The following is a 10,120-nucleotide window of genomic DNA, read 5'->3' as shown; positions in this document are numbered from 1 at the left end:
TTTTCACATTAACAGATTTGAAGAATAGCAGACAAAATTTTAACTATTATATATAAAGTGATTTTAAGTATTGTTTTTACTATGTATGAGTAAGGCAGGACAACTCTTACGTTTTGAAGTATTTACACATAAATATTTTTAAATGATTATTCTGTTTGTATATATACTAATGATTTTGAGATATTGGATATAAATAATTTTTCCAATCATAGGTACATTCCCTCACATGGAAACTCTCTGGTCATAGCACATGAAAAGGATAGGAAAGATGAATAGTCTTACTTACAATAACGGTTATCGACTTTGACATCTGCTCCCATAATTTCATGGTTTTTGAAAAGCTATACTCACAGTAAGCAAAATTATCATTATAATTCTAACTTTGAAGAGAAGAACTCCACAGCCTAGGCTTATTCTGAAAAGTAAAGCAACGGATTTATCCTTTTTTTTTTAAATTAAAGACGAGCACACCAGTCAAATTAGCAATTATATGAGTACATCTCTTCCCATAATCATTACTTTCCTTCCATTTTATATTCTTGATGAGAAAACCATCACATTCTCAATAGTCCTTACAAACTATTCTGGCTTACAAATGATCAGAGTATGCAAAGACATGCTTTCTTTTTCAAAAAATGCAAAAATAATAAAAAGACATATAGTTGTATTATTTCATTACCAGGACCTAAAAATTATATCAACATACTTTCAACAGATCATTCCTTGCATTATTTTTTTTTCTTCTCTATTCTTTAATCAAACTGTAGTCTTTTTAATAGGAGGTTAAAAAGCCTTTTCCTGTTTGGAAATTTCTGTCTAAACTAAGAACAAGCTCTGTCAAAGAACCCACACTTTCCAAAACAATGAGAGAGACCAGCGCTCTTACCACCTCAAGACTACCGAAAGGAAGGCTGAGGAACATCAGGAGGAAGAATGCATGGGGAAACTTCTTTGCGAAGACCGTCAAAGGGTTGCCTTATTTCTCGCTGTCCACCTATTGAGAGAAAGGACAGGTTTTTCACCTTCCTTAATCGAGTTGCTCGGCGCTCACGGGAACCCCTTGGAGGCCCTCGCCCCGCCCCTTCCGGCTCCTCCTTCCCGGCAGCTTTAAGGCTGCGGCTCCGAGGCAGCAAGATGGAGATGCTGCCGCCGGGCCTCCTGTGGCGCGGAATGCCTCCTGGGCCGCTTCGCGTAGCCCATATGGTTAGAGGGGTCTGAGCAGCCGGTGCAGTTGCCCTGCTGTCGCGTCTTTTGCCCTGCATTCCTGCAGGGATGTTTGAAGCCAAAGAAGCCTGTCTGTGCCTCCTTCCCAGCACTCTGGCACCCGAGCTGTGGGACTCAAGCAGCCGGTGGAGAGCGCGGAGACTTATTGCGATGGCTGCCATAAAAATTTCTTAAAAAAAAAAAAAGAGAACCCCTTGGAGAACTTGACACGTGTCCTTTGAAATTGGGTGGCCACAACAACTGTGTATGTCTCATATGCAAACAACTTCTAAAAGTCAAAGTCTGGCTGGAGCTGCTCGTGTAAAAAGAAACACGAAGTCTGCAGTAGGAACGAGTCACTCATCTACCACGGGCGGCCAGAGGTGCTTGTATTTCAAGAGTCAGTCGTGGCCCCAGCAGAACTGAGCTAGAACTGAGTCCTCCTAAAAGGAACCCCACATGCAAGGCTTTAAGGGATGGTGGACGTCAACTCAGTAGAAGCCAGGAGCTGAGGGAGGAGTCGCCTATGAGGAGAAAGTCGACTGTGGGATGTCACAGGTGAGTGGATCTCCTACGAAGTCACAAAATCACTCCATGAAAAAAATAGCATTTGGGCATGTCAGAGAGAACGCCAAAGACAAATTTAGAGAGCACCATTCGAGTTAGAATTGGTCAACCCGTGCTTGCAATTGTGGAGTTACGAGACAGGGAACCAGCAGGTGGAAAAGATGATACAGAGCAACATTAACCTTACACCGTCCTTCTTCGGCGAAATCCGGCCTCTGTACCCCAGTACCAAATTGATCTTGGAGACAGCGTTTTGGGTGAAGTAGAAAAGAACAGCTTTATCGCTTTCTCGGGTAAAGGGGACCACAGCAGGCTAATGCCCTCAAAACTGTGTGTCCCCGACTTGGAGGGGGTGTTGAGGAGTGTTATAGTAATGGTTCAAAGAAGGCATGATCAGCTGGGGGACATTCTTCTGATTGGTTGGGGGTGAGGTAAATGGGAGTCAGCGTCATCAACCTTCTGGTTACAACTGGTCTGGGTCTACGTGCTTGTGGGCAGCATACAGTTAACTTCTCCCACCTGGTGGGTGGTTCAGTGTCTGCAAAACAGCTCAAAGATATTGTTATGAATATCCCTTGGGGAAAACCAGGACTCTGCCCCAAGCCTGCACTATTGCTTTTTAAATTTTTTTCCTGACTGCTCCTCCCTTGTTTCTACATCCCCTCCCTTCCCCGATTAGCAACTGTTTGAACCTGCCCTTTGGAATTTAGGGAAGGTCATGGAGGCTGAATAAAGCCTATTTCCTGCTAACAAGAAAATGGGGGACACAGAAAGACTTTTGTGCCCAGGAACCCCACAGGGTCCTGCTCAGTTTCACTTCCTCTCCAGGCTTCCAAGCCCTCCAGGCCTGAGGTGTGAGAGAGGAGCAAGCTTTCAGTCAAATGAGAGAGTGAACATTTTACTTAGATTGAACTAATATTTTTATACTTGGAAAAATTAATTCCTGAGACTGTCTAAAAAATCTAAGGCATCTGAGAGATGACATGCAGAAAAGAGGAAAAGGATTTGACAAAAGTTATTTGAAAATAGTAATGGAAAAAAATAAATCCATTTTCTAATGTGCCCATACTGCATTTCCTTACATTGATCCACTGGTAAATTGGTTTTGTGGTTTTCACTATTTACGTTTATGTGGTATTTCACAGCTTCTAACATGCTTTTATGTAGTTATCAAATTTGATCATCACCAAAAACCTGCAGATGCCAGAATAGATATCATTACTGTCCTTTCTGAGATGAAGAAACTAGGTCTTAAAAAATGTCAGTTGTCTTTCCCAAAGCTGGATAACTAGTACCTGCAAAGGCAAGACTCTACATTAGCACTCTTCCCTCTGCTCTTTGCTGTCAAATGGAATCTACCAGGAAGGAGCATATTTGGGATTCACTTATTTATTTACTCATCACTGCTGACTCAAATATTTGAGTAGAAACTTAGGAGAGTTAACTTACTGCACATATAAAACTGGTGATGATCTTACTGATAATAGTAAATGTTTAATTTACATAGAATAAACTGTACACATTCATGTATGCAATTTGCTATTTTGACATATGTATATGCAAGGAATCATCACGAGGGTGAAGGTAGTTAACATATCAACCCCAAAAGTTTCCCAGTGACCCATCCCTCCCTTCTGCCCATCCTTACCTTCTCCCCAAGCAACCACTAATCTACTTTCAATCTGTATAAATTAATTTGCATTTTATATAAATGGAATCATATATATAATCTTTTTTCTGTTTCCTTATGCATGGCGTAATTGGGATATTCATTCACAATTTTGTATTTATCAATAGTGTGTATTGCAGAGTAATATTTCATTGCAGATTGCTTATTCTGTTGATGAGCATTTGGATTATATCTAGTTTAGGGTTTTTACAAATAAGGCTTCTATGAACATTTTTGCACAAGTCTTTGTATGAATATATAATTTTCTTTGATAAATACTTAGGAGTGGAATGGCTAGGTAATATGGTAGGTGTATTTTTTTCTAGAAACTTTCAAACTGTTTTCCAAAGTGGAAAAAATAAGATGCAGCTGGACAAGCAGCTGCTGAGTCCAGAGTGACAAGAGTGGGAGGTGAAAAGGGGGATCACTCCTAAGGCCAAGCACAATATTGAAGCTGCATTAACCTCTACTTGACACTTTGTTATCAATTTAGGTTTCAAATCATAGACTGTATATTTCTTTTAAATTTTTTTTAAATAAGAGAAGAAAAAGCTGTGTAGGAAAACAAATAATTACAATTTTAAAAGAAGGCTTAGTGAAAACAATAAACCCACAACAAAAAACAAAAAAAGGCAAATTTTCTCTTTTTGAAGTTATTTCTCTTAGGGCAAGTACAATGTCTCAGTTTCAGTGCTTATGAATTCTGGTTAGGTAAAAAAGAGTTTGCATTTTATCTTAAGCCTATTTTTTACGATCAAAAGAAAACGTGTTTTAAAAAGGAAAAAAGAGTTCTCCTTTTACAGGTTTCAGAGGGTTAAAGAGGACATGCCAGTGAAGTCAAACCTTGAATGAAAAAGCAGGAGAATTTGGAGGGAGGGGGGAGGGGCTACATTACAAACACCTGTGGGGTAGAACGCACAGCTTTTCTCTCTGACCCAGGACAAATGCAATCCTGATTGTTAAACTATTTCTGGTTTCCAAATCTAACCAAAATAAGTCTGAGAGAGGCCTAAATTAGAAACCTCTTTTATTAAGGAAAAAAAAACGTTTAAAAATAACCACCTTAAGACCGAGGTAAGTTAAATAGCTGGGTTTGGAGCAGATGTGCATAATAACTAATTAGTAGCCCCTGGCAGGATTAAAAACAGCTTTGGGGGGAGGAGTTAAGTATAGATGAGCCAGTTAGTACTCTTCCAGTAAAAATGGTGTGCCAACAGAGTGCTGCGGGAACCAGGACTTTCTGGAAGTCTGCTCGGTAAGTCCAGCTCACAGCGAAGCCGTGTCCACTGAAGGAGGGAAATCACTGTCCAGCAAAAGTGAGTTGTAATTAATGAGAAGGCACTCTCACCAAAAGAGTACACAAAGCAAGAAACAGCGTTTTAGTCTGCTTCAAGGCAGAAATAAGCTGCCAGGTTTGCTTAATCTGCTGTTTGCTAAAGACTTGTAACTGCCCCATATTTTCTGCTGCTCAGACCAGCCTTCCCATAATGACAAAAAAATAGTTGTAGGCTCCAGTGGAGTGGAAACAATGACCACACGTTTCTTTGCCTCAGAAGGAGATTGGTGCCATTGGTTTGTTGGATTTTCCATTGACTCTAAATAGGAATTTTTAGGTGAACAATTGGTCAAAAGTGAGTTTAAATTTTACTAATGAAAGAGGAAACCTGAGACTAAAAAAGAGAGAGATCCCTCACTATAATTAAAAAAGGATTCACTTTTGCGTGACCCTTTTGGTTTAAAGAATAAAATTTGTCGGGTTTCCCTGGTGGCGCAGTGGTTGAGAGTCCGCCTGCCGATGCAGGGGACACGGGTTTGTGCCCCGGTCCGGGAAGATCCCACATGCCGCAGAGCGGCTGGGCCCGTGAGCCATGGCCGCTGAGCCTGCGCGTCCGGAGCCTGTGCTCTGCAACGGGAGAGGCCCCAACAGTGAGAGGCCCGCGTACCGCAAAAAAAAAAAATAAATAAAAAATAAAATTTGTCAAAGCTACAACGGTTGAATAACTTAGGTTAAACAATAGGGCCTTGTGTGTAAGCATTGTTGTTATTGTTTTAATGGCAGAAATTAAACACCCATGGACATTTAGAAAATAAATAACCTTCCTTTTTGTGTCAACCAAGACATAATTTCAAAAGAGAGTTTCTGATGGCAGTACCAGAACGTTCTTCTACGCTTTCCTTTAAAATGGTAAATGACTTGATGAGCACCGTTTTTAGTGTAGAAAAGCGACACCTGCCGATAAGCTGTGAAGAAACCAGCACTAAACATGCGAGGTTATGCAGACGCAGAAGAACTAAACTATATGAATTCCTAGCATTAAAAATTCAAACTAAGGTTTCTGAGTGGAGAGCCCGTGTTTGCTCTGTGAGACTCATCTAGGTCTTATTTTCTGGTGAGTAGAGGGCACTGGTGGTCTTCTGATGTCTAGGTCAGCACAAGATTAAATGCCAAGATTTTATGAATAATTAAGGGCTTCCTATCAAAATGTTTGTTCAGCTTAAGGACAAAGGGTTTCTGATTTCAGGTCTTAAGGAAGAATGCAAGGGTTTGATTGGCATAGAAAGGAGTGTGGGGAAAGAGCTGAGAGGAAGCCAGGAGGAAGGGCCCTCACCTCCGCGGGCAAGTGCCAACACTTGATCTGGGCCAGTGCCCAGGAGCCCCAAATCTGCCTCTAGTCTGGGGAGTTTGTTAGGAAGTAGGATTGGGCCTTGAAGACAATCTTGTGTGTACCTTGTCTGCTAACAGCCTGACGATTGTTTACTAATACTCTGGCCTAAGTTATTTCACAGGGGTCGCTCCCTGCTACACAGTGTTGAAATTACATTCAGAGAGTAAAAAAAAAAATTGTGTGTGTAGCAGTATTTTTCCACAAAACCAAGTGCAAAATATCTTTAACAAATAATGATGGTAGTAAGAAATATTTGACATAGTCGTGCAAAAATGCATCTCATTTTACAAAGGCTTAGGCATTTGTAAACATTTACAGAATATCCCCTAGGTTTTTAGACTGTGACCCTTACAATCTTACTCATTTTTCTTTGTATTTAAATGTGGCTGTTTGTCTAAAAAACGTTAACATGCAAGTTCAGTGATCTCCAGTTCACCAAATATTCTCTCCCACGGCACGAAGATGATAATGATGATTATAAAATACCACTGAACAAGACTGTACAAACAGATGAGCAGGCACACTGCAGAGCTGAACAGGGTCCAGTACAGTATAGGGAGCAATTTGACCAGAAGGATCCTGAGCTCAGACTTGCAAGGTGGAATTACAGTCTGTCTCATAAAGTAAAAAGTCTTCTCCCCCCAGTAGAAGGAGTGCAGCCTCTCCTTTCTCCTCCCACCACTTGTGGTACCAGAGTTGGAGGTCCTCCTTGGACGTGGGGAGGGTGTCTACTGGGTATCGGTGGGCGTGGAAGTGGATTTCCTTGGGAAAGTCCTTGAGGAGGAGTTGCCTCTCTGTCTGAGGAATGATATGAGGATATGCCACCGTGGTGTCATGGACAGCGTCTAGGTTCTTACCTTCTCTTAGTCTACTACAAAAGTAAAGCCTGTAGTTCTTGGATGTAAGACATTTTCATATTTTTGAAGTCCATTCTTTTTAGCAAATTCATTACTTCGAGCCATGCAATTTTCTGTGACATCAGTCCCTTCTGGGAATATGAGAGTTGAAGTGGTTCATGCATATCACAAAAATAATCAATCATGTCTTCAAAATGACTGTTGTCATCCTTCCATTTCCTGTGAGTGAAGATATAGGCAGCAGCCTGCATGGCCCAACCAAATCCAGGAATACTTTTGAGACTGGCTTTGAGGCAAATTTTTTCTAATCTGAGGTAGTTATGTCTCATCAGACAATTCCACAGAAATATTCAGTCCATTCTTGTTGGATGATTCATGATAAATACAGTTCTTTCTCCAGGAACAAATGCATCACCTGTTAATAATCACTTTTACACCAAACATGGGGTCTCCAGCAGTGCCACAGGTAGAGTGAGCCAGGTTGCCACAAGGCAGTTGTTGATCCAGTGACACCAAGATGGGTTTACAAACATCAGAGGTGAAAAGGGACCCAACATGAAAATGCTTCCAAAGATGCTTCCCCAAAATAGAGTGAGTATAAATCCCTCTCCAAAAATGCTTCCCCAAAATAGTGCGTATAAAGTAAATCCCTCTTCAAAAATGCTTCCTCAAAATAGAGTGAGTATAAAGTAAATTGCTCTCCAAAAATGCTTCCCCTCTCCATGATACCATGATTATCCTGGTTGTGAGTCTTTGGTCAGACAGATGAATTGCAAATTTCTTCTTCCAGTCTGTATTTTGCCTTTCATTCTCTCAATGGTGCCTTAGATGATTCTTCCCTTTGAGTGCCTTTCCTACAATGGGCCACGTTTACACTAGACCCTGCTGACTTTGGTGATATAATTAAGTGTTCTGTAGTCTCAGAAATTAGAAGCCTAGAGGTTTCTGTAAAGCCTGGTTCTGTTATACCTTATTTGACCCAACAACCTCAGGGGGTTTACAGTTCTCCCGAAACTCAGTAACAAAGAAATCCCTGCTTTATCCTTGTTCCTAAATTAATTAGTGGTATCTCCAATCTCCAACAGTATAGTTAACAAAAAATCAAAGCAAACAAATAAAACACCTTAGTTTTCTCTTCACTTGCTCAGTAAGTGCTCCCCTCCCCCACCCCACCCCATTATTCCTCATAACCAGTCAGTCTTCCATTCTGCCTTCAGAATGTGTGTGGCAGATGTGAACTTTGCTCTGTCCTAGTTAATGCCCTGGATCACTCCCTCACCACCTCTCCTGCCATCTCTCATGGTCTGGAGCATGGAAACTGCCCTTAACTGGTCTCTTCCTTACATTCTGTCTTTAACCTTGTCACCACCAAAGTCCCCTCTCCAGAACATAAAGTTGATCATGTCACTCATCTGATTAAGATCCTTCTATATGTACCGCTGCCCACAGAATAAAGTCAGTCTCTTAGCTGAGAATTCACAATCTTGCTCTAACCTTTCCTGACTTCTCTCTCAGCAACACGTGCAAAACTCTGGTCTGACCCCTGGGCACTCATGCCCTCTCACTCATCCTAACTTTGCATTGCTTTCTCCTCTGGCTAGAAGCCCTTCCTCCCTTTATGCTGCAGTCAGCTCCCTTCATTTCTTGCACAGGACCACTCCAGCAGAAGCAACTGTTCCCTTGTATGTGTTCATCTAAGTATCATCTTAGTGTCATCTAAGAAATCTTTGCCTAACTCTGCTCACAAAGATTTTTCTCCTTTGTTTTCTTCTAGGAGTTTCATTGTTTTAGTTTTCAAACTTACTAAATTTTTGAATAATTTTTTGTAAAAGATGTGAACTGTGGATTGAAGTTCTTTCTTTGTGTTTATCTTCTTCATCTAGAGGTGCATTTGTTGCCTCACTATTAAAAAAAAATTCTTTCTCCCCTGGATTATCTCTGCACCTTGTCAAAAATCAGTTGTCCAAATATATCTGGATTTATTTCTGGATTCCCTGCTCTGTTTCATTGATGTATTGTTGGTCCTGATAGCAACACCACACTCCAAAATTACTGTCATTTCAGAATAAGTCTTAAAATCAGATAGTGTTGGGCTTCCCTGGTGGCGCAGTGGTTGAGAGTCCACCTGCTGATGCAGGGGACACGGGTTCGTGCCCCGGTCCGGGAAGATCCCACATGCCGCGGAGCGGCTGCCCCCATGAGCCATGGCCGCTGAGCCTGCGCTCCGCAACGGGAGAGGCCACAGCAGTGAGAGGCCCGCGTACCGCAAAAAAAAAAAAAAAAAAAAAAAAAGAAAGTGTTAATGCTCTAGAACTTTTTGTTCATTTTTAAAGATGTTTTGTCCTTTGAATTTCCTTAAAAATATTAGAATCCACTTGTCAATTTCTACAAAAATTCCTTCTTGGATTTAGATTGAGATTGCATTAAATCTGAGAATGCCCTCGGAGAGAACTAATATCTTAACAATATGGAGGCTTTCGACTAATTAAAAAAAAAAGACCATCTTTAAAGATCTTTTAACATTTCTCCCAGCTACATTTTGTAGATTGCAGTGTGTGCACAGTCCTTGCATATTTTTTCAGATTTATCCTTATCTGGTTAAGAGATCACATGAAAGTGGAAAGTTTTCTGAGACATGAGAACTAGACTTTACCTTGCAGTAAAAGCAAGGAGCCATACTTCAGCACACATACAACTATTTGTATACAAAATAAGTCAATAGAGTCTCCTGAAAAATGACTGTGGTTCATGTTGCTAGAGTTGCTAAGAGTAGGAAGGATGGATGGCATCAGGCTTAGGATGACTCTTTTTTTTTAATTAATTAATTTATTTTTGGCTGTGTTGGGTCTTTGTTGCTGCATGCGGGCTTTCTCTAGTTGTGGAGAGTGGGGGCTACCCTTCGTTGCTGTGCACAGACTTCTTATTGTGGTGGCTTCTCTTGTTGCAGAGCACAGGCTCTAGGCGTGTGGGCTTCAGTAGTTGCAGCACGCAGGCTCAGTAGCTGTGGCTTGCAGGCTGTAGAGCACAGGCTCAGTAGTTGTGGCACACGGGCTTAGTTGCTCTGCGGCATGTGGGGTCTTCCCAGACCAGGGCTTGAACGTGTGTCCCCTGCATTGGCAGGCGGATTCTTAACCACTGAGCCACCAGGGAAGTCCCGG

The 10,120-nt window shown here is 41.4% G+C and overlaps 1 pseudogene; it reads right to left on the bottom strand.

Moving 5' to 3' along the window:
• Positions 1-6,461: 6,461 nt before the first annotated feature.
• On the bottom strand, positions 6,462-7,338 carry LOC101289339 (lysocardiolipin acyltransferase 1-like; annotated as a pseudogene).
• Positions 7,339-10,120: the final 2,782 nt, after the last annotated feature.

The sequence above is a fragment of the Orcinus orca genome, chromosome 7 (genome assembly GCF_937001465.1).
Source record: "Orcinus orca chromosome 7, mOrcOrc1.1, whole genome shotgun sequence".
NCBI lineage: Eukaryota > Metazoa > Chordata > Mammalia > Artiodactyla > Delphinidae > Orcinus > Orcinus orca.
The sequence above is the reverse complement of the archived record's forward strand: the minus strand, read 5'-3'. Positions and strand labels throughout refer to the sequence as shown.